Source organism: Procambarus clarkii, chromosome 13 (assembly GCF_040958095.1).
Source record: "Procambarus clarkii isolate CNS0578487 chromosome 13, FALCON_Pclarkii_2.0, whole genome shotgun sequence".
Taxonomy (NCBI): domain Eukaryota; kingdom Metazoa; phylum Arthropoda; class Malacostraca; order Decapoda; family Cambaridae; genus Procambarus; species Procambarus clarkii.
Window position 1 is genome coordinate 28,648,562 of NC_091162.1, and position 21,549 is coordinate 28,670,110.

The window sequence follows — 21,549 nt, forward strand, 5'->3', positions numbered from 1 at the left end:
GTCGTTGTTGGGGCTGGTGTGTGTGGGGGGTCGTTGTTGGGGCTGGTGTGTGTGGGGGGTCGTTGTTGAGGCTGGTGTGTGGGGGTCGTTGTTGAGGCTGGGGTGTGTGTGGGGTCGTTGTTGAGGCTGGTGTGTGTGTGGGGTCGTTGTTGGGGCTGGTGTGTGTGTGGGGTCGTTGTTGGGGCTGGTGTGTGTGTGGGGGTCGTTGTTGAGGCTGGGGTGTGTGTGGGGTCGTTGTTGGGGCTGGTGTGTGTGTAGGGGTCGTTGTTGAGACTGGTGTGTGTGGGGGGTCGTTGTTGAGGCTGGTGAGTGGGGGTCGTTGTTGAGGCTGGGGTGTGTGTGGGGGTCGTTGTTGAGGCTGGTGTGTGTGGGGGGTCGTTGTTGGGGCTGGTGTGTGTGGGGGGTCGTTGTTGAGGCTGGTGTGTGGGGGTCGTTGTTGAGGCTGGGGTGTGTGTGGGGTCGTTGTTGAGGCTGGTGTGTGTGTGGGGTCGTTGTTCGGGTTGGTGTGTGTGTGGGGTCGTTGTTGGGGCTGGTGTGTGTGTGGGGGTCGTTGTTGAGGCTGGGGTGTGTGTGGGGTCGTTGTTGGGGCTGGTGTGTGTGGGGGGGGTCGTTGTTGAGGCTGCTGTGTGTGGGGGGTCGTTGTTGAGGCTGGTGAGTGGGGGTCGTTGTTGAGGCTGGGGTGTGTGTGGGGTCGTTGTTGAGGCTGGTGTGTGTGTGGGATCGTTGTTGGGGCTGGTGTGTGTGTGGGGGTCGTTGTTGAGGCTGGGGTGTGTGTGGGGTCGTTGTTGGGGCTGGTGTGTGTGGGGGGGTCGGTGTTGAGGCTGGTGTGTGTGGGGGTCGTTGTTGAGGCTGGTGTGTGTGTGGGAGGTCGTTGTTGGGGCTGGTGTGTGTGTGGGAGGTCGTTGTTGAGGCTGGTGTGTGTGTGGGAGGTCGTTGTTGGGGCTGGTGTGTGTGGGGGTCGTTGTTGAGGCTGGTGTGTGTGTGGGGGTCGTTGTTGAGGCTGGTGTGTGTGTGGGGTCGTTGTTGAGGCTGGTGTGTGTGGGGTGTCGTGTTTTTGAGGCTGGTGTGTGTGTGGGGGTCGTTGTTGAGGCTGGTGTGTGTGGGGGTCGTTGTTGAGGCTGGTGTGTGGGGGTCGTTGTTGGGGCTGGTGTGTGTGTGGGGGGTCGTTGTTGAGGCTGGTGTGTGTGGGGGGTCGTTGTTGAGGCTGATGTGTGGGGGTCGTTGTTGAGGCTGGTGTGTGTGTGGGGTCGTTGTTGAGGCTGGTGTGTGTGGGGGTCGTTGTTGAGGCTGGTGTGTGTGTGGGGGGTCGTTGTTGAGGCTGGTGTATGGGGGTCGTTGTTGAGGCTGGTGTGTGTGGGGGGTCGTTGTTGAGGCTGGTGTGTGTGGGGGGTCGTTGTTGAGGCTGGTGTGTGTGGGGGGTCGTTGTTGAGGCTGGTGTGTGTGTGGGGTGGTCGTTGTTGAGGCTGGTGTGTGTGGTGGGTCGTTGTGGAGGCTGGTGTGTGTTGGGGTCGTTGTTGAGGCTGGTGTGTGTTGGGGTCGTTGTTGAGGCTGGTGTGTGTGTGGGGGTCGTTGTTGAGGCTGGTGTGTGTGTGGGGGGGTCGTTGTTGAGGCTGTTGTGTGGGGGTCGTTGTTGGGGCTGGTGTGTGTGTGGGGGTCGTTGTTGGGGCTGGTGTGTGTGGGGGGGTCGTTGTTGAGGCTGGTGTGTGTGGGGGTCGTTGTTGAGGCTGGTGTGTGTGGGGGGGTCGTTGTTGAGGCTAGTGTGTGTGTGGGGGTCGTTGTTGGGGCTGGTGTGTGGGGGTCGTTGTTGAGGCTGGTGTGTGTGTGGGGGTCGTTGTTGAGGCTGTTGTGTGGGGTCGTTGTTGAGGCTGGTGTGTGTTGGGGTCGTTGTTGAGGCTGGTGTGTGGGGTCGTTGTTGAGGCTGGTGTGTGTTGGGGTCGTTGTTGAGGCTGTTGTGTGGGGTCGTTGTTGAGGCTGGTGTGTGTTGGGGTCGTTGTTGAAGCTGTTGTGTGGGGTCGTTGTTGAGGCTGGTGTGTGTTGGGGTCGTTGTTGAGGCTGGTGTGTGTTGGGGTCGTTGTTGAGGCTGTTGTGTGGGGGTCGTTGTTGAGGCTGGTGTGTGTTGGGGTCGTTGTTGAGGCTCGTGTGTGTGGGGGGTCGTTGTTGAGGCTGTTGTGTGGGGTCGTTGTTGAGGCTGTTGTGTGGGGTCGTTGTTGAGGCTGGTGTGTGTTGGGGTCGTTGTTGAGGCTGGTGTGTGTGGGGGTCGTTGTTGAGGCTGGTGTGTGTGTTGGGGTCGTTGTTGAGGCTGGTGTGTGTGGGGGTCCTTGTTGAGGCTGGAGTGTGTGGGGGGTCGTTGTTGAGGCTGATGTGTGTGTTGGGGTCGTTGTTGAGGCTGGTGTGTGTGGGGGTCGTTGTTGACGCTGGTGTGTGTGTGGGTCGTTGTTGAGGCTGGTGTGTGTGTGGTGGTCGTTGTTGAGGCTGGTGTGTGTGGGGGTCGTTGTTGAGGCTGGTGTGTGGGGGGGTCGTTTTTGAGGCTGGGATGTGTGTGTGGGGTCGTTGTTGAAGCTGGTGTGTGTGTGGGGGTCGTTGTTGAGGCTGGTGTGTGTGTGTGGGTCGTTGTTGAGGCTGGTGTGTGTGGGGGTCGTTGTTGAGGCTGGTGTGTGTGGGGGGGGGGTCGTTGTTGAGGCTGGTGTGTATGTGGGTCGTTGTTGAGGCTGGTGTGTGTGGGGGTCGTTGTTGAGGCTGGTGTGTGTGGGGGTCGTTGTTGAGGCTAGTGTGTGTGGGGGGTCGTTGTTGAGGTTGGTGTGTGTGGGGGTCGTTGTTGAGGCTGGTGTGTGTGGGGGGTCGTTGTTGAGGCTGGTGAGTGGGGGTCGTTGTTGAGGCTGGGGTGTGTGTGAGGTCGTTGTTGAGGCTGGTGTATGTGTGGGGTCGTTGTTGGGGCTGGTGTGTGTGTGGAGGTCGTTGTTGAGGCTGGGGTGTGTGTGGGGTCGTTGTTGGGGCTGGTGTGTGTGGGGGTCGTTGTTGAGGCTGGTGTGTGTGGGGGTCGTTTTTGAGGCTGGGGTGTGTGTGGGGTCGTTGTTGAGGCTGGTGTGTGTGTGGGGGTCGTTGTTGAGGCTGGTGTGTGTGGGGGTCGTTGTTGAGGCTGGTGTGTGTGGGGGTCGCTGTTGAGGCTGGTGTGTGTGTGGGGGTCGTTGTTGAGGCTGGTGTGTGTGTGGGTCGTTGTTGAGGCTGGTGTGTGTGGGGGTCGTTGTTGAGGTTGGTGTGTGTGTGTGGGTCGTTGTTGAGGCTGGTGTGTGTGTGGGGGTCGTTGTTGAGGCTGGTGTGTGTGTGGGGGTCGTTGTTGAGGCTGGTGTGTGTGGGGGTCGTTGTTGAGGCTGGTGTGTGTGGGGGTCGTTGTTGAGGCTGGTGTGTGTGGGGGTCGTTGTTGAGGCTGGTGAGTGGGGGTCGTTGTTGAGGCTGGGGTGTGTGTGGGGTCGTTGTTGAGTCTGGTGTGTGTGTGGGGTCGTTGTTGGAGCTGGTGTGTGTGTGGGGGTCGTTGTTGAGGCTGGAGTGTGTGTGGGGTCGTTGTTGGGGCTGGTGTGTGTGGGGGGGGTCGTTGTTGAGGCTGCTGTGTGTGGGGGGTCGTTGTTGAGGCTGGTGAGTGGGGGTCGTTGTTGAGGCTGGGGTGTGTGTGGGGTCGTTGTTGAGGCTGGTGTGTGTGTGGGGTCGTTGTTGGGGCTGGTGTGTGTGTGGGGGTCGTTGTTGAGGCTGGGGTGTGTGTGGGGTCGTTGTTGGGGCTGGTGTGTGTGGGGGGGTCGGTGTTGAGGCTTGTGTGTGTGGGGGTCGTTGTTGAGGCTGGTGTGTGTGTGGGAGGTCGTTGTTGGGGCTGGTGTGTGTGTGGGAGGTCGTTGTTGAGGCTGGTGTGTGTGTGGGAGGTCGTTGTTGGGGCTGGTGTGTGTGGGGGTCGTTGTTGAGGCTGGTGTGTGTGTGGGGGTCGTTGTTGAGGCTGGTGTGTGTGTGGGGTCGTTGTTGAGGCTGGTGTGTGTGGGGTGTCGTGTTTTTGAGGCTGGTGTGTGTGTGGGGGTCGTTGTTGAGGCTGGTGTGTGTGGGGGGTCGTTGTTGAGGCTGGTGTGTGGGGGTCGTTGTTGGGGCTGGTGTGTGTGTGTGGGGTCGTTGTTGAGGCTGGTGTGTGTGTGGGGTCGTTGTTCGGGTTGGTGTGTGTGTGGGGTCGTTGTTGGGGCTGGTGTGTGTGTGGGGGTCGTTGTTGAGGCTGGGGTGTGTGTGGGGTCGTTGTTGGGGCTGGTGTGTGTGTGGGGGGTCGTTGTTGAGGCTGCTGTGTGTGGGGGGTCGTTGTTGAGGCTGGTGAGTGGGGGTCGTTGTTGAGGCTGGGGTGTGTGTGGGGTCGTTGTTGAGGCTGGTGTGTGTGTGGGATCGTTGTTGGGGCTGGTGTGTGTGTGGGGGTCGTTGTTGAGGCTGGGGTGTGTGTGGGGTCGTTGTTGGGGCTGGTGTGTGTGGGGGGGTCGGTGTTGAGGCTGGTGTGTGTGGGGGTCGTTGTTGAGGCTGGTGTGTGTGTGGGAGGTCGTTGTTGGGGCTGGTGTGTGTGTGGGAGGTCGTTGTTGAGGCTGGTGTGTGTGTGGGAGGTCGTTGTTGGGGCTGGTGTGTGTGGGGGTCGTTGTTGAGGCTGGTGTGTGTGTGGGGGTCGTTGTTGAGGCTGGTGTGTGTGTGGGGTCGTTGTTGAGGCTGGTGTGTGTGGGGTGTCGTGTTTTTGAGGCTGGTGTGTGTGTGGGGGTCGTTGTTGAGGCTGGTGTGTGTGGGGGGTCGTTGTTGAGGCTGGTGTGTGGGGGTCGTTGTTGGGGCTGGTGTGTGTTTGGGGGGTCGTTGTTGAGGCTGGTGTGTGTGGGGGGTCGTTGTTGAGGCTGGTGTGTGGGGGTCGTTGTTGAGGCTGGTGTGTGTGTGGGGTCGTTGTTGAGGCTGGTGTGTGTGGGGGTCGTTGTTGAGGCTGGTGTGTGTGTGGGGGGTCGTTGTTGAGGCTGGTGTATGGGGGTCGTTGTTGAGGCTGGTGTGTGTGGGGGGTCGTTGTTGAGGCTGGTGTGTGTGGGGGGTCGTTGTTGAGGCTGGTGTGTGTGGGGGGTCGTTGTTGAGGCTGGTGTGTGTGTGGGGTGGTCGTTGTTGAGGCTGGTGTGTGTGGTGGGTCGTTGTTGAGGCTGGTGTGTGTTGGGGTCGTTGTTGAGGCTGGTGTGTGTTGGGGTCGTTGTTGAGGCTGGTGTGTGTGTGGGGGTCGTTGTTGAGGCTGGTGTGTGTGTGGGGGGGTCGTTGTTGAGGCTGTTGTGTGGGGGTCGTTGTTGGGGCTGGTGTGTGTGTGGGGGTCGTTGTTGGGGCTGGTGTGTGTGGGGGGGTCGTTGTTGAGGCTGGTGTGTGTGGGGGTCGTTGTTGAGGCTGGTGTGTGTGGGGGGGTCGTTGTTGAGGCTAGTGTGTGTGTGGGGGTCGTTGTTGGGGCTGGTGTGTGGGGGTCGTTGTTGAGGCTGGTGTGTGTGTGGGGGTCGTTGTTGAGGCTGTTGTGTGGGGTCGTTGTTGAGGCTGGTGTGTGTTGGGGTCGTTGTTGAGGCTGGTGTGTGGGGTCGTTGTTGAGGCTGGTGTGTGTTGGGGTCGTTGTTGAGGCTGTTGTGTGGGGTCGTTGTTGAGGCTGGTGTGTGTTGGGGTCGTTGTTGAAGCTGTTGTGTGGGGTCGTTGTTGAGGCTGGTGTGTGTTGGGGTCGTTGTTGAGGCTGGTGTGTGTTGGGGTCGTTGTTGAGGCTGTTGTGTGGGGGTCGTTGTTGAGGCTGGTGTGTGTTGGGGTCGTTGTTGAGGCTCGTGTGTGTGGGGGGTCGTTGTTGAGGCTGTTGTGTGGGGTCGTTGTTGAGGCTGTTGTGTGGGGTCGTTGTTGAGGCTGGTGTGTGTTGGGGTCGTTGTTGAGGCTGGTGTGTGTGGGGGTCGTTGTTGAGGCTGGTGTGTGTGTTGGGGTCGTTGTTGAGGCTGGTGTGTGTGGGGGTCCTTGTTGAGGCTGGAGTGTGTGGGGGGTCGTTGTTGAGGCTGATGTGTGTGTTGGGGTCGTTGTTGAGGCTGGTGTGTGTGGGGGTCGTTGTTGACGCTGGTGTGTGTGTGGGTCGTTGTTGAGGCTGGTGTGTGTGTGGTGGTCGTTGTTGAGGCTGGTGTGTGTGGGGGTCGTTGTTGAGGCTGGTGTGTGGGGGGGTCGTTTTTGAGGCTGGGATGTGTGTGTGGGGTCGTTGTTGAAGCTGGTGTGTGTGTGGGGGTCGTTGTTGAGGCTGGTGTGTGTGTGTGGGTCGTTGTTGAGGCTGGTGTGTGTGGGGGTCGTTGTTGAGGCTGGTGTGTGTGGGGGGGGGTCGTTGTTGAGGCTGGTGTGTATGTGGGTCGTTGTTGAGGCTGGTGTGTGTGGGGGTCGTTGTTGAGGCTGGTGTGTGTGGGGGTCGTTGTTGAGGCTAGTGTGTGTGGGGGGTCGTTGTTGAGGTTGGTGTGTGTGGGGGTCGTTGTTGAGGCTGGTGTGTGTGGGGGGTCGTTGTTGAGGCTGGTGAGTGGGGGTCGTTGTTGAGGCTGGGGTGTGTGTGAGGTCGTTGTTGAGGCTGGTGTATGTGTGGGGTCGTTGTTGGGGCTGGTGTGTGTGTGGAGGTCGTTGTTGAGGCTGGGGTGTGTGTGGGGTCGTTGTTGGGGCTGGTGTGTGTTTGGGTCGTTGTTGAGGCTGGTGTGTGTGGGGGTCGTTTTTGAGGCTGGGGTGTGTGTGGGGTCGTTGTTGAGGCTGGTGTGTGTGTGGGGGTCGTTGTTGAGGCTGGTGTGTGTGGGGGTCGTTGTTGAGGCTGGTGTGTGTGGGGGTCGCTGTTGAGGCTGGTGTGTGTGTGGGGGTCGTTGTTGAGGCTGGTGTGTGTGTGGGTCGTTGTTGAGGCTGGTGTGTGTGGGGGTCGTTGTTGAGGTTGGTGTGTGTGTGTGGGTCGTTGTTGAGGCTGGTGTGTGTGTGGGGGTCGTTGTTGAGGCTGGTGTGTGTGTGGGGGTCGTTGTTGAGGCTGGTGTGTGTGGGGGGTCGTTGTTGAGGCTGGTGTGTGTGGGGGTCGTTGTTGAGGCTGGTGTGTGTGGGGGTCGTTGTTGAGGCTGGTGAGTGGGGGTCGTTGTTGAGGCTGGGGTGTGTGTGGGGTCGTTGTTGAGTCTGGTGTGTGTGTGGGGTCGTTGTTGGAGCTGGTGTGTGTGTGGGGGTCGTTGTTGAGGCTGGAGTGTGTGTGGGGTCGTTGTTGGGGCTGGTGTGTGTGGGGGGGGGTCGTTGTTGAGGCTGCTGTGTGTGGGGGGTCGTTGTTGAGGCTGGTGAGTGGGGGTCGTTGTTGAGGCTGGGGTGTGTGTGGGGTCGTTGTTGAGGCTGGTGTGTGTGTGGGGTCGTTGTTGGGGCTGGTGTGTGTGTGGGGGTCGTTGTTGAGGCTGGGGTGTGTGTGGGGTCGTTGTTGGGGCTGGTGTGTGTGGGGGGGTCGGTGTTGAGGCTTGTGTGTGTGGGGGTCGTTGTTGAGGCTGGTGTGTGTGTGGGGGGTCGTTGTTGGGGCTGGTGTGTGTGTGGGAGGTCGTTGTTGAGGCTGGTGTGTGTGTGGGAGGTCGTTGTTGGGGCTGGTGTGTGTGGGGGTCGTTGTTGAGGCTGGTGTGTGTGTGGGGGTCGTTGTTGAGGCTGGTGTGTGTGTGGGGTCGTTGTTGAGGCTGGTGTGTGTGGGGTGTCGTGTTTTTGAGGCTGGTGTGTGTGTGGGGGTCGTTGTTGAGGCTGGTGTGTGTGGGGGGTCGTTGTTGAGGCTGGTGTGTGGGGGTCGTTGTTGGGGCTGGTGTGTGTGTGGGGGGTCGTTGTTGAGGCTGGTGTGTGTGGGGGGTCGTTGTTGAGGCTGGTGTGTGGGGGTCGTTGTTGAGGCTGGTGTGTGTGTGGGGTCGTTGTTGAGGCTGGTGTGTGTGGGGGTCGTTGTTGAGGCTGGTGTGTGTGTGGGGGGTCGTTGTTGAGGCTGGTGTATGGGGGTCGTTGTTGAGGCTGGTGTGTGTGGGGGGTCGTTGTTGAGGCTGGTGTGTGTGTGGGAGGTCGTTGTTGGGGCTGGTGTGTGTGTGGGAGGTCGTTGTTGAGGCTGGTGTGTGTGTGGGAGGTCGTTGTTGGGGCTGGTGTGTGTGGGGGTCGTTGTTGAGGCTGGTGTGTGTGGGGGGTCGTTGTTGAGGCTGGTGTGTGGGGGTCGTTGTTGGGGCTGGTGTGTGTGTGGGGGGTCGTTGTTGAGGCTGGTGTGTGTGGGGGGTCGTTGTTGAGGCTGGTGTGTGGGGGTCGTTGTTGAGGCTGGTGTGTGTGTGGGGTCGTTGTTGAGGCTGGTGTGTGTGGGGGTCGTTGTTGAGGCTGGTGTGTGTGTGGGGGGTCGTTGTTGAGGCTGGTGTATGGGGGTCGTTGTTGAGGCTGGTGTGTGTGGGGGGTCGTTGTTGAGGCTGGTGTGTGTGGGGGGTCGTTGTTGAGGCTGGTGTGTGTGGGGGGTCGTTGTTGAGGCTGGTGTGTGTGTGGGGTGGTCGTTGTTGAGGCTGGTGTGTGTGGTGGGTCGTTGTTGGGGCTGGTGTGTGTTGGGGTCGTTGTTGAGGCTGGTGTGTGTTGGGGTCGTTGTTGAGGCTGGTGTGTGTGTGGGGGTCGTTGTTGAGGCTGGTGTGTGTGTGGGGGGGTCGTTGTTGAGGCTGTTGTGTGGGGGTCGTTGTTGGGGCTGGTGTGTGTGTGGGGGTCGTTGTTGGGGCTGGTGTGTGTGGGGGGGTCGTTGTTGAGGCTGGTGTGTGTGGGGGTCGTTGTTGAGGCTGGTGTGTGTGGGGGGGTCGTTGTTGAGGCTAGTGTGTGTGTGGGGGTCGTTGTTGGGGCTGGTGTGTGGGGGTCGTTGTTGAGGCTGGTGTGTGTGTGGGGGTCGTTGTTGAGGCTGTTGTGTGGGGTCGTTGTTGAGGCTGGTGTGTGTTGGGGTCGTTGTTGAGGCTGGTGTGTGGGGTCGTTGTTGAGGCTGGTGTGTGTTGGGGTCGTTGTTGAGGCTGTTGTGTGGGGTCGTTGTTGAGGCTGGTGTGTGTTGGGGTCGTTGTTGAAGCTGTTGTGTGGGGTCGTTGTTGAGGCTGGTGTGTGTTGGGGTCGTTGTTGAGGCTGGTGTGTGTTGGGGTCGTTGTTGAGGCTGTTGTGTGGGGGTCGTTGTTGAGGCTGGTGTGTGTTGGGGTCGTTGTTGAGGCTCGTGTGTGTGGGGGGTCGTTGTTGAGGCTGTTGTGTGGGGTCGTTGTTGAGGCTGTTGTGTGGGGTCGTTGTTGAGGCTGGTGTGTGTTGGGGTCGTTGTTGAGGCTGGTGTGTGTGGGGGTCGTTGTTGAGGCTGGTGTGTGTGTTGGGGTCGTTGTTGAGGCTGGTGTGTGTGGGGGTCCTTGTTGAGGCTGGAGTGTGTGGGGGGTCGTTGTTGAGGCTGATGTGTGTGTTGGGGTCGTTGTTGAGGCTGGTGTGTGTGGGGGTCGTTGTTGACGCTGGTGTGTGTGTGGGTCGTTGTTGAGGCTGGTGTGTGTGTGGTGGTCGTTGTTGAGGCTGGTGTGTGTGGGGGTCGTTGTTGAGGCTGGTGTGTGGGGGGGTCGTTTTTGAGGCTGGGATGTGTGTGTGGGGTCGTTGTTGAAGCTGGTGTGTGTGTGGGGGTCGTTGTTGAGGCTGGTGTGTGTGTGTGGGTCGTTGTTGAGGCTGGTGTGTGTGGGGGTCGTTGTTGAGGCTGGTGTGTGTGGGGGGGGGGTCGTTGTTGAGGCTGGTGTGTATGTGGGTCGTTGTTGAGGCTGGTGTGTGTGGGGGTCGTTGTTGAGGCTGGTGTGTGTGGGGGTCGTTGTTGAGGCTAGTGTGTGTGGGGGGTCGTTGTTGAGGTTGGTGTGTGTGGGGGTCGTTGTTGAGGCTGGTGTGTGTGGGGGGTCGTTGTTGAGGCTGGTGAGTGGGGGTCGTTGTTGAGGCTGGGGTGTGTGTGAGGTCGTTGTTGAGGCTGGTGTATGTGTGGGGTCGTTGTTGGGGCTGGTGTGTGTGTGGAGGTCGTTGTTGAGGCTGGGGTGTGTGTGGGGTCGTTGTTGGGGCTGGTGTGTGTGGGGGTCGTTGTTGAGGCTGGTGTGTGTGGGGGTCGTTTTTGAGGCTGGGGTGTGTGTGGGGTCGTTGTTGAGGCTGGTGTGTGTGTGGGGGTCGTTGTTGAGGCTGGTGTGTGTGGGGGTCGTTGTTGAGGCTGGTGTGTGTGGGGGTCGCTGTTGAGGCTGGTGTGTGTGTGGGGGTCGTTGTTGAGGCTGGTGTGTGTGTGGGTCGTTGTTGAGGCTGGTGTGTGTGGGGGTCGTTGTTGAGGTTGGTGTGTGTGTGTGGGTCGTTGTTGAGGCTGGTGTGTGTGTGGGGGTCGTTGTTGAGGCTGGTGTGTGTGTGGGGGTCGTTGTTGAGGCTGGTGTGTGTGGGGTTCGTTGTTGAGGCTGGTGTGTGTGGGGGTCGTTGTTGAGGCTGGTGTGTGTGGGGGTCGTTGTTGAGGCTGGTGAGTGGGGGTCGTTGTTGAGGCTGGGGTGTGTGTGGGGTCGTTGTTGAGTCTGGTGTGTGTGTGGGGTCGTTGTTGGAGCTGGTGTGTGTGTGGGGGTCGTTGTTGAGGCTGGAGTGTGTGTGGGGTCGTTGTTGGGGCTGGTGTGTGTGGGGGGGGGGTCGTTGTTGAGGCTGCTGTGTGTGGGGGGTCGTTGTTGAGGCTGGTGAGTGGGGGTCGTTGTTGAGGCTGGGGTGTGTGTGGGGTCGTTGTTGAGGCTGGTGTGTGTGTGGGGTCGTTGTTGGGGCTGGTGTGTGTGTGGGGGTCGTTGTTGAGGCTGGGGTGTGTGTGGGGTCGTTGTTGGGGCTGGTGTGTGTGGGGGGGTCGGTGTTGAGGCTGGTGTGTGTGGGGGTCGTTGTTGAGGCTGGTGTGTGTGTGGGAGGTCGTTGTTGGGGCTGGTGTGTGTGTGGGGGGTCGTTGTTGAGGCTGGTGTGTGTGTGGGAGGTCGTTGTTGGGGCTGGTGTGTGTGGGGGTCGTTGTTGAGGCTGGTGTGTGTGTGGGGGTCGTTGTTGAGGCTGGTGTGTGTGTGGGGTCGTTGTTGAGGCTGGTGTGTGTGGGGTGTCGTGTTTTTGAGGCTGGTGTGTGTGTGGGGGTCGTTGTTGAGGCTGGTGTGTGTGGGGGGTCGTTGTTGAGGCTGGTGTGTGGGGGTCGTTGTTGGGGCTGGTGTGTGTGTGTGGGGGGTCGTTGTTGAGGCTGGTGTGTGTGGGGGGTCGTTGTTGAGGCTGGTGTGTGGGGGTCGTTGTTGAGGCTGGTGTGTGTGTGGGGTCGTTGTTGAGGCTGGTGTGTGTGGGGGTCGTTGTTGAGGCTGGTGTGTGTGTGGGGGGTCGTTGTTGAGGCTGGTGTATGGGGGTCGTTGTTGAGGCTGGTGTGTGTGGGGGGTCGTTGTTGAGGCTGGTGTGTGTGGGGGGTCGTTGTTGAGGCTGGTGTGTGTGGGGGGTCGTTGTTGAGGCTGGTGTGTGTGTGGGGTGGTCGTTGTTGAGGCTGGTGTGTGTGGTGGGTCGTTGTTGAGGCTGGTGTGTGTTGGGGTCGTTGTTGAGGCTGGTGTGTGTTGGGGTCGTTGTTGAGGCTGGTGTGTGTGGGGGTCGTTGTTGAGGCTGGTGTGTGTGTGGGGGGGTCGTTGTTGAGGCTGTTGTGTGGGGGTCGTTGTTGGGGCTGGTGTGTGTGTGGGGGTCGTTGTTGGGGCTGGTGTGTGTGGGGGGGTCGTTGTTGAGGCTGGTGTGTGTGGGGGTCGTTGTTGAGGCTGGTGTGTGTGGGGGGGTCGTTGTTGAGGCTAGTGTGTGTGTGGGGGTCGTTGTTGGGGCTGGTGTGTGGGGGTCGTTGTTGAGGCTGGTGTGTGTGTGGGGGTCGTTGTTGAGGCTGTTGTGTGGGGTCGTTGTTGAGGCTGGTGTGTGTTGGGGTCGTTGTTGAGGCTGGTGTGTGGGGTCGTTGTTGAGGCTGGTGTGTGTTGGGGTCGTTGTTGAGGCTGTTGTGTGGGGTCGTTGTTGAGGCTGGTGTGTGTTGGGGTCGTTGTTGAAGCTGTTGTGTGGGGTCGTTGTTGAGGCTGGTGTGTGTTGGGGTCGTTGTTGAGGCTGGTGTGTGTTGGGGTCGTTGTTGAGGCTGTTGTGTGGGGGTCGTTGTTGAGGCTGGTGTGTGTTGGGGTCGTTGTTGAGGCTCGTGTGTGTGGGGGGTCGTTGTTGAGGCTGTTGTGTGGGGTCGTTGTTGAGGCTGTTGTGTGGGGGTCGTTGTTGAGGCTGGTGTGTGTTGGGGTCGTTGTTGAGGCTGGTGTGTGTGGGGGTCGTTGTTGAGGCTGGTGTGTGTGTTGGGGTCGTTGTTGAGGCTGGTGTGTGTGGGGTTCCTTGTTGAGGCTGGAGTGTGTGGGGGGTCGTTGTTGAGGCTGATGTGTGTGTTGGGGTCGTTGTTGAGGCTGGTGTGTGTGGGGGTCGTTGTTGACGCTGGTGTGTGTGTGGGTCGTTGTTGAGGCTGGTGTGTGTGTGGTGGTCGTTGTTGAGGCTGGTGTGTGTGGGGGTCGTTGTTGAGGCTGGTGTGTGGGGGGGTCGTTTTTGAGGCTGGGATGTGTGTGTGGGGTCGTTATTGAAGCTGGTGTGTGTGTGGGGGTCGTTGTTGAGGCTGGTGTGTGTGTGTGGGTCGTTGTTGAGGCTGGTGTGTGTGGGGGTCGTTGTTCAGGCTGGTGTGTGTGGGGGGGGGGGGTCGTTGTTGAGGCTGGTGTGTATGTGGGTCGTTGTTGAGGCTGGTGTGTGTGGGGGTCGTTGTTGAGGCTGGTGTGTGTGGGGGTCGTTGTTGAGGCTAGTGTGTGTGGGGGGTCGTTGTTGAGGTTGGTGTGTGTGGGGGTCGTTGTTGAGGCTGGTGTGTGTGGGGGGTCGTTGTTGAGGCTGGTGAGTGGGGGTCGTTGTTGAGGCTGGGGTGTGTGTGAGGTCGTTGTTGAGGCTGGTGTATGTGTGGGGTCGTTGTTGGGGCTGGTGTGTGTGTGGAGGTCGTTGTTGAGGCTGGGGTGTGTGTGGGGTCGTTGTTGGGGCTGGTGTGTGTGGGGGTCGTTGTTGAGGCTGGTGTGTGTGTGTGGGGGTCGTTGTTGAGGCTGGTGTGTGTGTGGGGGTCGTTGTTGGGGCTGGTGTGTGTGTGGGAGGTCGTTGTTGGGGCTGGTGTGTGTGTGGGTCGTTGTTGAGGCTGGTGTGTGTGGGGGTCGTTTTTGAGGCTGGGGTGTGTGTGGGGTCGTTGTTGAGGCTGGTGTGTGTGTGGGGGTCGTTGTTGAGGCTGGTGTGTGTGGGGGTCGTTGTTGAGGCTGGTGTGTGTGGGGGTCGCTGTTGAGGCTGGTGTGTGTGTGGGGGTCGTTGTTGAGGCTGGTGTGTGTGTGGGTCGTTGTTGAGGCTGGTGTGTGTGGGGGTCGTTGTTGAGGTTGGTGTGTGTGTGTGGGTCGTTGTTGAGGCTGGTGTGTGTGCGGGGGTCGTTGTTGAGGCTGGTGTGTGTGTGGGGGTCGTTGTTGAGGCTGGTGTGTGTGGGGGTTCGTTGTTGAGGCTGGTGTGTGTGGGGGTCGTTGTTGAGGCTGGTGTGTGTGGGGGTCGTTGTTGAGGCTGGTGAGTGGGGGTCGTTGTTGAGGCTGGGGTGTGTGTGGGGTCGTTGTTGAGTCTGGTGTGTGTGTGGGGTCGTTGTTGGAGCTGGTGTGTGTGTGGGGGTCGTTGTTGAGGCTGGAGTGTGTGTGGGGTCGTTGTTGGGGCTGGTGTGTGTTGGGGTCGTTGTTGAGGCTGGTGTGTGTTGGGGTCGTTGTTGAAGCTGTTGTGTGGGGTCGTTGTTGAGGCTGGTGTGTGTGGGGGTCGTTGTTGAGGCTGGTGTGTGTGTTGGGGTCGTTGTTGAGGCTGGTGTGTGTGGGGGTCGTTGTTGAGGCTGGAGTGTGTGGGGGGTCGTTGTTGAGGCTGATGTGTGTGTTGGGGTCGTTGTTGAGGCTGGTGTGTGTGGGGGTGGTTTTTGACGCTGGTGTGTGTGTGGGTCGTTGTTGAGGCTGGTGTGTGTGTGGTGGTCGTTGTTGAGGCTGGTGTGTGTGGGGGTCGTTGTTGAGGCTGGTGTGTGTGGGGGTCGTTTTTGAGGCTGGGGTGTGTGTGGGGTCGTTGTTGAGGCTGGTGTGTGTGTGGGGGTCGTTGTTGAGGCTGGTGTGTGTGTGTGGGTCGTTGTTGAGGCTGGTGTGTGTGGGGGTCGTTGTTGAGGCTGGTGTGTGTGTGTGGGTCGTTGTTGAGGCTGGTGTGTGTGTGGGTCGTTGTTGAGGCTGGTGTGTGTGGGGGTCGTTGTTGAAGCTGTTGTGTGGGGTCGTTGTTGAGGCTGGTGTGTGTGGGGGTCGTTGTTGAGGCTGGTGTGTGTTGGGGTCGTTGTTGAGGCTGTTGTGTGGGGCTCGTTGTTGAGGCTGGTGTGTGTTGGGGTCGTTGTTGAGGCTCGTGTGTGTGGGGGGTCGTTCTTGAGGCTGTTGTGTGGGGTCGTTGTTGAGGCTGTTGTGTGGGGTCGTTGTTGAGGCTGGTGTGTGTTTGGGTCGTTGTTGAGGCTGTTGTGTGTGGGGGTCGTTGTTGAGGCTGGTGTGTGTGTTGGGGTCGTTGTTGAGGCTGGTGTGTGTGGGGGTCGTTGTTGAGGCTGGAGTGTGTGGGGGGTCGTTGTTGAGGCTGATGTGTGTGTTGGGGTCGTTGTTGAGGCTGGTGTGTGTGGGGGTCGTTGTTGACGCTGGTGTGTGTGTGGGTCGTTGTTGAGGCTGGTGTGTGTGTGGTGGTCGTTGTTGAGGCTGGTGTGTGTGGGGGTCGTTGTTGAGGCTGGTGTGTGTGGGGGGGTCGTTGTTGGGGCTGGTGTGTGTGGGGGTCGTTGTTGAGGCTGGTGTGTGTGTGGGGGTCGTTGTTGAGGCTGGTGTGTGTGGGGGTCGTTGTTGAGGCTGGTGTGTGGGGGTCGTTGTTGAGGCTGGTGTGAGGGGGTCGTTGTTGAGGCTGGTGTGTGGAGGTCGTTGTTGAGGCTGGTGTGTGTGGGGGGTCGTTGTTGAGGCTGGTGTATGTGGGGGGGTCGTTGTTGAGGCTGGTGTGTGTGGGGGGGTCGTTGTTGAGGCTGGTGTGTGTGTGGGTCGTTGTTGAGGCTGGTGTGTGTGGGGGTCGTTGTTGAAGCTGTTGTGTGGGGTCGTTGTTGAGGCTGGTGTGTGTGGGGGTCGTTGTTGAGGCTGGTGTGTGTTGGGGTCGTTGTTGAGGTTGTTGTGTGGGGGTCGTTGTTGAGGCTGGTGTGTGTTGGGGTCGTTGTTGAGGCTCGTGTGTGTGGGGGGTCGTTCTTGAGGCTGTTGTGTGGGGTCGTTGTTGAGGCTGTTGTGTGGGGTCGTTGTTGAGGCTGGTGTGTGTTGGGGTCGTTGTTGAGGCTGGTGTGTGTGGGGGTCGTTGTTGAGGCTGGTGTGTGTGTTGGGGTCGTTGTTGAGGCTGGTGTGTGTGGGGGTCGTTGTTGAGGCTGGAGTGTGTGGGGGGTCGTTGTTGAGGCTGATGTGTGTGTTGGGGTCGTTGTTGAGGCTGGTGTGTGTGGGGGTCGTTGTTGACGCTGGTGTGTGTGTGGGTCGTTGTTGAGGCTGGTGTGTGTGTGGTGGTCGTTGTTGAGGCTGGTGTGTGTGGGGGTCGTTGTTGAGGCTGGTGTGTGTGGGGGTCGTTTTTGAGGCTGGGGTGTGTGTGGGGTCGTTGTTGAGGCTGGTGTGTGTGTGGGGGTCGTTGTTGAGGCTGGTGTGTGTGTGTGGGTCGTTGTTCAGGCTGGTGTGTGTGGGGGTCGTTGTTGAGGCTGGTGTGTGTGGGGGGTTCGTTGTTGAGGCTGGTGTGTGTGTGGGTCGTTGTTGAGGCTGGTGTGTGTGTGGGGTCGTTGTTGAGGCTGGTGTGTGTGGGGGTCGTTGTTGAGGCTAGTGTGTGTGGGGGGTCGTTGTTGAGGTTGGTGTGTGTGGGGGTCGTTGTTGAGGCTGGTGTGTGTGGGGGGTCGTTGTTGAGGCTGGTGAGTGGGGGTCGTTGTTGAGGCTGGGGTGTGTGTGTAGTCGTTGTTGAGGCTGGTGTATGTGTGGGGTCGTTGTTGGGGCTGGTGTGTGTGTGGGGGTCGTTGTTGAGGCTGGGGTGTGTGTGGGGTCGTTGTTGGGGCTGGTGTGTGTGGGGGTCGTTGTTGAGGCTGGTGTGTGTGTGTGGGGGTCGTTGTTGAGGCTGGTGTGTGTGTGGGGGTCGTTATTGGGGCTGGTGTGTGTGTGGGAGGTCGTTGTTGGGGCTGGTGTGTGTGTGGGTCGTTGTTGAGGCTGGTGTGTGTGGGGGTCGTTTTTGAGGCTGGGGTGTGTGTGAGGTCGTTGTTGAGGCTGGTGTGTGTGTGGGGGTCGTTGTTGAGGCTGGTGTGTGTGTGGGGGTCGTTGTTGAGGCTGGTGTGTGTGGGGGTCGTTGTTGAGGCTGGTGTGTGTGTGGGGGTCGTTGTTGAGGCTGGTGTGTGTGTGGGTCGTTGTTGAGGCTGGTGTGTGTGGGGGTCGTTGTTGAGGTTGGTGTGTGTGTGTGGGTCGTTGTTGAGGCTGGTGTGTGTGTGGGGGTCGTTGTTGAGGCTGGTGTGTGTGTGGGGGTCGTTGTTGAGGCTGGTGTGTGTGTGGGTCGTTGTTGAGGCTGGTGTGTGTGGGGGTCGTTGTTGAGGTTGGTGTGTGTGTGTGGGTCGTTGTTGAGGCTGGTGTGTGTGGGGGGTCGTTGTTGAGGCTGGTGTGTGTGGGGGTCGTTGTTGAGGCTGGTGTGTGTGGGGGGTCGTTGTTGAGGCTGGTGAGTGGGGGTCGTTGTTGAGGCTGGGGTGTGTGTGGGGTCGTTGTTGAGGCTGGTGTGTGTGTGGGGTCGTTGTTGGGGCTGGTGTGTGTGTGGGGGTCGTTGTTGAGGCTGGGGGTGTGTGTGGGGTCGTTGTTGGGGCTGGTGTGTGTGGGGGTCGTTGTTGAGGCTAGTGTGTGTGTGTGGGGGTCGTTGTTGAGGCTGGTGTGTGTGTGGGGGTCGTTGTTTGGGCTGGTGTGGGTGTGGGAGGTCGTTGTTGGGGCTGGTGTGTGTGGGGGTCGTTGTTGAGGTTGGTGTGTGTGTGGGGTCGTTGTTGAGGCTGGTGTGTGTGTGGGAGGTCGTTGTTGGGGCTGGTGTGTGTGGGGGTCGTTGTTGAGGCTGGTGTGTGTGTGGGAGGTCGTTGTTGGGGCTGGTGTGTGTGTGGGAGGTCGTTGTTGGGGCTGGTGTGTGTGGGGGTCGTTGTTGAGGCTGGTGTGTGTGGGGGGTCGTTGTTGAGGCTGGTGAGTGGGGGTCGTTGTTGAGGCTGGGGTGTGTGTGGGGTCGTTGTTGAGGCTGGTGTGTGTATGGGGTCGTTGTTGGGGCTGGTGTGTGTGTGGGGGTCGTTGTTGAGGCTGGGGTGTGTGTGGGGTCGTTGTTGGGGCTGGTGTGTGTGGGGGTCGTTGTTGAGGCTAGTGTGTGTGTGTGGGGGTCGTTGTTGAGGCTGGTGTGTGTGTGGGGGTCGTTGTTTGGGCTGGTGTGGGTGTGGGAGGTCGTTGTTGGGGCTGGTGTGTGTGGGGGTCGTTGTTGAGGTTGGTGTGTGTGTGGGGTCGTTGTTGAGGCTGGTGTGTGTGTGGGAGGTCGTTGTTGGGGCTGGTGTGTGTGTGGGAGGTCGTTGTTGGGGCTGGTGTGTGTGGGGGTCGTTGTTGAGGCTGGTGTGTGTGTGTGGGGTCGTTGTTGAGGCTGGTGTGTGTGTGGGAGGTCGTTGTTGGGACTGGTGTGTGTGTGGGAGGTCGTTGTTGAGGCTGGTGTGTGTGTGGGAGGTCGTTGTTGGGGCTGGTGTGTGTGTGGGAGGTCGTTGTTGGGGCTGGTGTGTGTGGGGGTCGTTGTTGAGGCTGGTGTGTGTGTGGGAGGTCGTTGTTGGGGCTGGTGTGTGAGGGGGTCGTTGTTGAGGCTGGTGTGTGTGTGGGAGGTCGTTGTTGGGGCTGGTGTGTGTGTGGGAGGTCGTTGTTGTGGCTGGTGTGTGTGTGGGAGGTCGTTGTTGGGGCTGGTGTGTGTGTGGGAGGTCGTTGTTGGGGCTGGTGTGTGTGGGGGTCGTTGTTGAGGCTGGTGTGTGTGTGGGGTCGTTGTTGAGGCTGGTGTGTGTGTGGGGTCGTTGTTGAGGCTGGTGTGTGTAGGGTCGTTGTTGAGTCTGGTGTGTGGGGGGTCGTTGTTTTTGAGGCTCGTGTGTGTGTGGGGGTCGTTGTTGAGGCTGGTGTGTGTGTGGGGGTCGTTGTTGAGGCTGGTGTGTGGGGGGTCGTTGTTGAGGCTGGTGTGTGTGGGGGGTCGTTGTTGAGGCTGGTGTGTGGGGGTCGTTGTTGAGGCTGGTGTGAGGGGGTCGTTGTTGAGGCTGGTGTGTGGGGGTCGTTGTTGAGGCTGGTGTGTGTGGGGGGTCGTTGTTGAGGCTGGTGTATGTGGGGGGGTCGTTGTTGAGGCTGGTGTGTGTGTGGGGTGGTCGTTGTTGAGGCTGGTGTGTGTGGGGGGTCGTTGTTGAGGCTGGTGTGTGTGTGGGGTGGTCGTTGTTGAGGCTGCTGTGTGTTGGGGTCGTTGTTGAGGCTGGTGTGTGTGTAAGGGTCGTTGTTGAGGCTATTGTGTGGGGTCGTTGTTGAGGCTGGTGTGTGTGTGGGGGTCGTTGTTGAGGCTGGTGTGAGAGGGTCGTTGTTGAGGCTGGTGTGTGGGGGTCGTTGTTGAGGCTGGTGTGTGTGGGGGGTCGTTGTTGAGGCTGGTGTATGTGGGGGGGTCGTTGTTGAGGCAGGTGTGTGTGTGGGGTGGTCGTTGTTGAGGCTGGTGTGTGTGGGGGGTCGCTGTTGAGGCTGGTGTGTGTGTGTGGGTGGTCGTTGTTGAGGCTGGTGTGTGTTGGGGTCGTTGTTGAGGCTGGTGTGTGTGTAAGGGTCGTTGTTGAGGCTGTTGTGTGGGGTCGTTGTTGAGGCTGGTGTGTGTGTGGGGGTCGTTGTTGAGGCTGGTGTGTAAGGGGTTCGTTGTTGAGGCTGGTGTGTGTGGGGGTCGTTGTTGGGGCTGGTGTGTGGGGGTCGTTGTTGGGGCTGGTGTGTGGGGGTCGTTGTTGAGGCTGGTGTGTGGGGGGTCGTTGTTGGGGCTGGTGTGTGTGTGTGGGGGTCGTTGTTGAGGCTGGTGTGTGGGGGTCGTTGTTGAGGCTGGTGTGTGTGTGTGGGGGTCGTTGTTGAGGCTGGTGTGTGTGAGGGGTCGTTGTTGTGGCTGGTGTGTGGGGGTCGTTGTTGAGGCTGGTGTGTGTGGGGGTCGTTGTTGAGGCTGGTGTGTGGGGGTCGTTGTTGAGGCTGGTGTGTGGGGGTCGTTGTTGAGGCTGGTGTGTGTGTGTGTGGGTCGTTGTTAAGGCTGGTGTGTGTGGGGGTCTTTGTTGAGCCTGGTGTCTGGGGGTCGTTGTTGAGGCTGGTGTGTGTGGGGGGTCGTTGTTGGGGCTGGTGTGTGGGGGTCGTTGTTGAGGCTGGTGTGTGAGGGTCGTTGTTGAGGCTGGTGTGTGTGTGTGGGTCGTTGTTAAGGCTGTGTGTGGGGGTCGTTGTTAAGGCTGTGTGTGGGGGTCGTTGTTGAGGCTGGTGTGTGTGGGGGGGTCGTTGTTGAGGCTGGTGTGTGTGGGGGGGTCGTTGTTGAGGCTGGTGTGTGTGTGGGGGTCGTTGTTGAGGCTGGTGTGTGTGGGGGGGTCGTTGTTGAGGCAGGTGTGTGTGAGGGGGTCGTTGTTGAGGCTGGTGTGTGTTGGGGGTCGTTGTAGAGGCTGGTGTGTGTGTGGGGGTCGTTGTTGAGGCTGGTGTGTGTGGGGGGGTCGTTGTTGAGGCTGGTGTGTGTGTGGGAGGTCGTTGTTGAGGCTGGGGTGTGTGTGGGGGTCGTTGTTGAGGCTGGTGTGTGTGTGGGGGTCGTTGTTGAGGCTGGTGTGTGTGTGGGGGTCGTTGTTGAGGCTGGTGTGTGTGGGGGTCGTTGTTGAGGCTGGTGTGTGTGTGGGGGTCGTTGTTGAGGCTGGTGTGTGTGTGGGGGTCGTTGTTGAGGCTGGTGTGTGAGGGGGTCGTTGTTGAGGCTGGTGTGTGTGGGGGTCGTTGTTGAGGCTGGTGTGTGTGAGGGGGTCGTTGTTGAGGCTGGTGTGTGTGTGGGGGTCGTTGTTGAGGCTGGTGTGTGTGTTTTGGGTCGTTGTTGAGGCTGGTGTTTGTGGGGGGGTCGTTGTTGAGGCTGGTGTGTGTGCGGGAGGTCGTTGTTGAGGCTGGGGTGTGTGTGGGGGTCGTTGTTGAGGCTGGTGTGTGTGTGGGGGTCGTTGTTGAGGCTGGTGTGTGTGGGGGGGTCGTTGTTGAGGCTGGTGTGTGTGTGGGGGTCGTTGTTGAGGCTGGTGTGTGTGGGGGGGTCGTTGTTGAGGCTGGTGAGTGTGGGGGTCGTTGTTGAGGCTGGTGTGTGTGGGGGTCGTTGTTGAGGCTGGTGTGTGTGGGGGGGTCGTTGTTGAGGCTGGTGTGTGGGGGGGGGGTCGTTGTTGAGGCTGGTGTGTGTGTGGGGGTCGTTGTTGAGGCTGGTGTGTGGGGGGGGTCGTTGTTGAGGCTGGTGTGTGTGTGGGGGTCGTTGTTGAGGCTGGTGTGTGTGGGGGGGTCGTTGTTGAGGCTGGTGTGTGGGGGGGGTCGTTGTTGAGGCTGGTGTGTGTGTGGGGGTCGTTGTTGAGGCTGGTGTGTGTGGGAGGTCGCTGTTGAGGCTGGTGTGTGTGTGGGGGGGTCGTTGTTGAGGCTGGTTTGTGGGGGGGTCGTTGTTGAGGCTGGTGTGTGTGTGGGGGTCGTTGTTGAGGCTGGTGTGTGGGGGGGTCGTTGTTGAGGCTGGTGTGTGTGGGGGGGGGGTCGTTGTTGAGGCTGATGTGTGGGGGGGGTCGTTGTTGAGGCTGGTGTGTGTGTGGGGGTCGTTGTTCAGGCTGGTGTGTGTGGGAGGGTCGTTGTTGAGGCTGGTGTGTGTGGGGGGGTCGTTGTTGAGGCTGGTGTGTGTGGGGGTCGTTGTTGAGGCTGGTGTGTGTGGGGGGGGTCGTTGTTGGGGCTGGTGTGTGTGGGGGTCGTTGTTGAGGCTGGTGTGTGTGTGGGGGTCGTTGTTGAGGCTGGTGTGTAGGGGGTCGTTGTTGAGGCTGGTGTGTGTGGGGGTCGTTGTTGAGGCTGGTGTGTGTGGGGGCCGTTGTTGAGGCTGGTGTGTAGGGGGTCGTTGTTGAGGCTGGTGTGTGTGGGGGTCGTTGTTGAGGCTGGTGTGTGTGTGGGGGTCGTTGTTGAGGCTGGTGTGTGTGGGGGTCGTTGTTGAGGCTGGTGTGTGTGGGGGTCGTTGTTGAGGCTGGTGTGTGGGGGGGTCGTTGTTGAGGCAGGTGTGTGGGAGGTCGTTGTTGAGGCTGGTGTGTGGGGGGGGTCGTTGTTGAGGCAGGTGTGTGGGAGGGGGGAGACCTCTCCCACACTAGGATGGAGCTACTCTCTGGATCACCTGCCCACTAACTTTGTATGCTATCACCTGATGCACCTGTTCACCTCCCAGTAACTAGGATCCCAGGAGTGA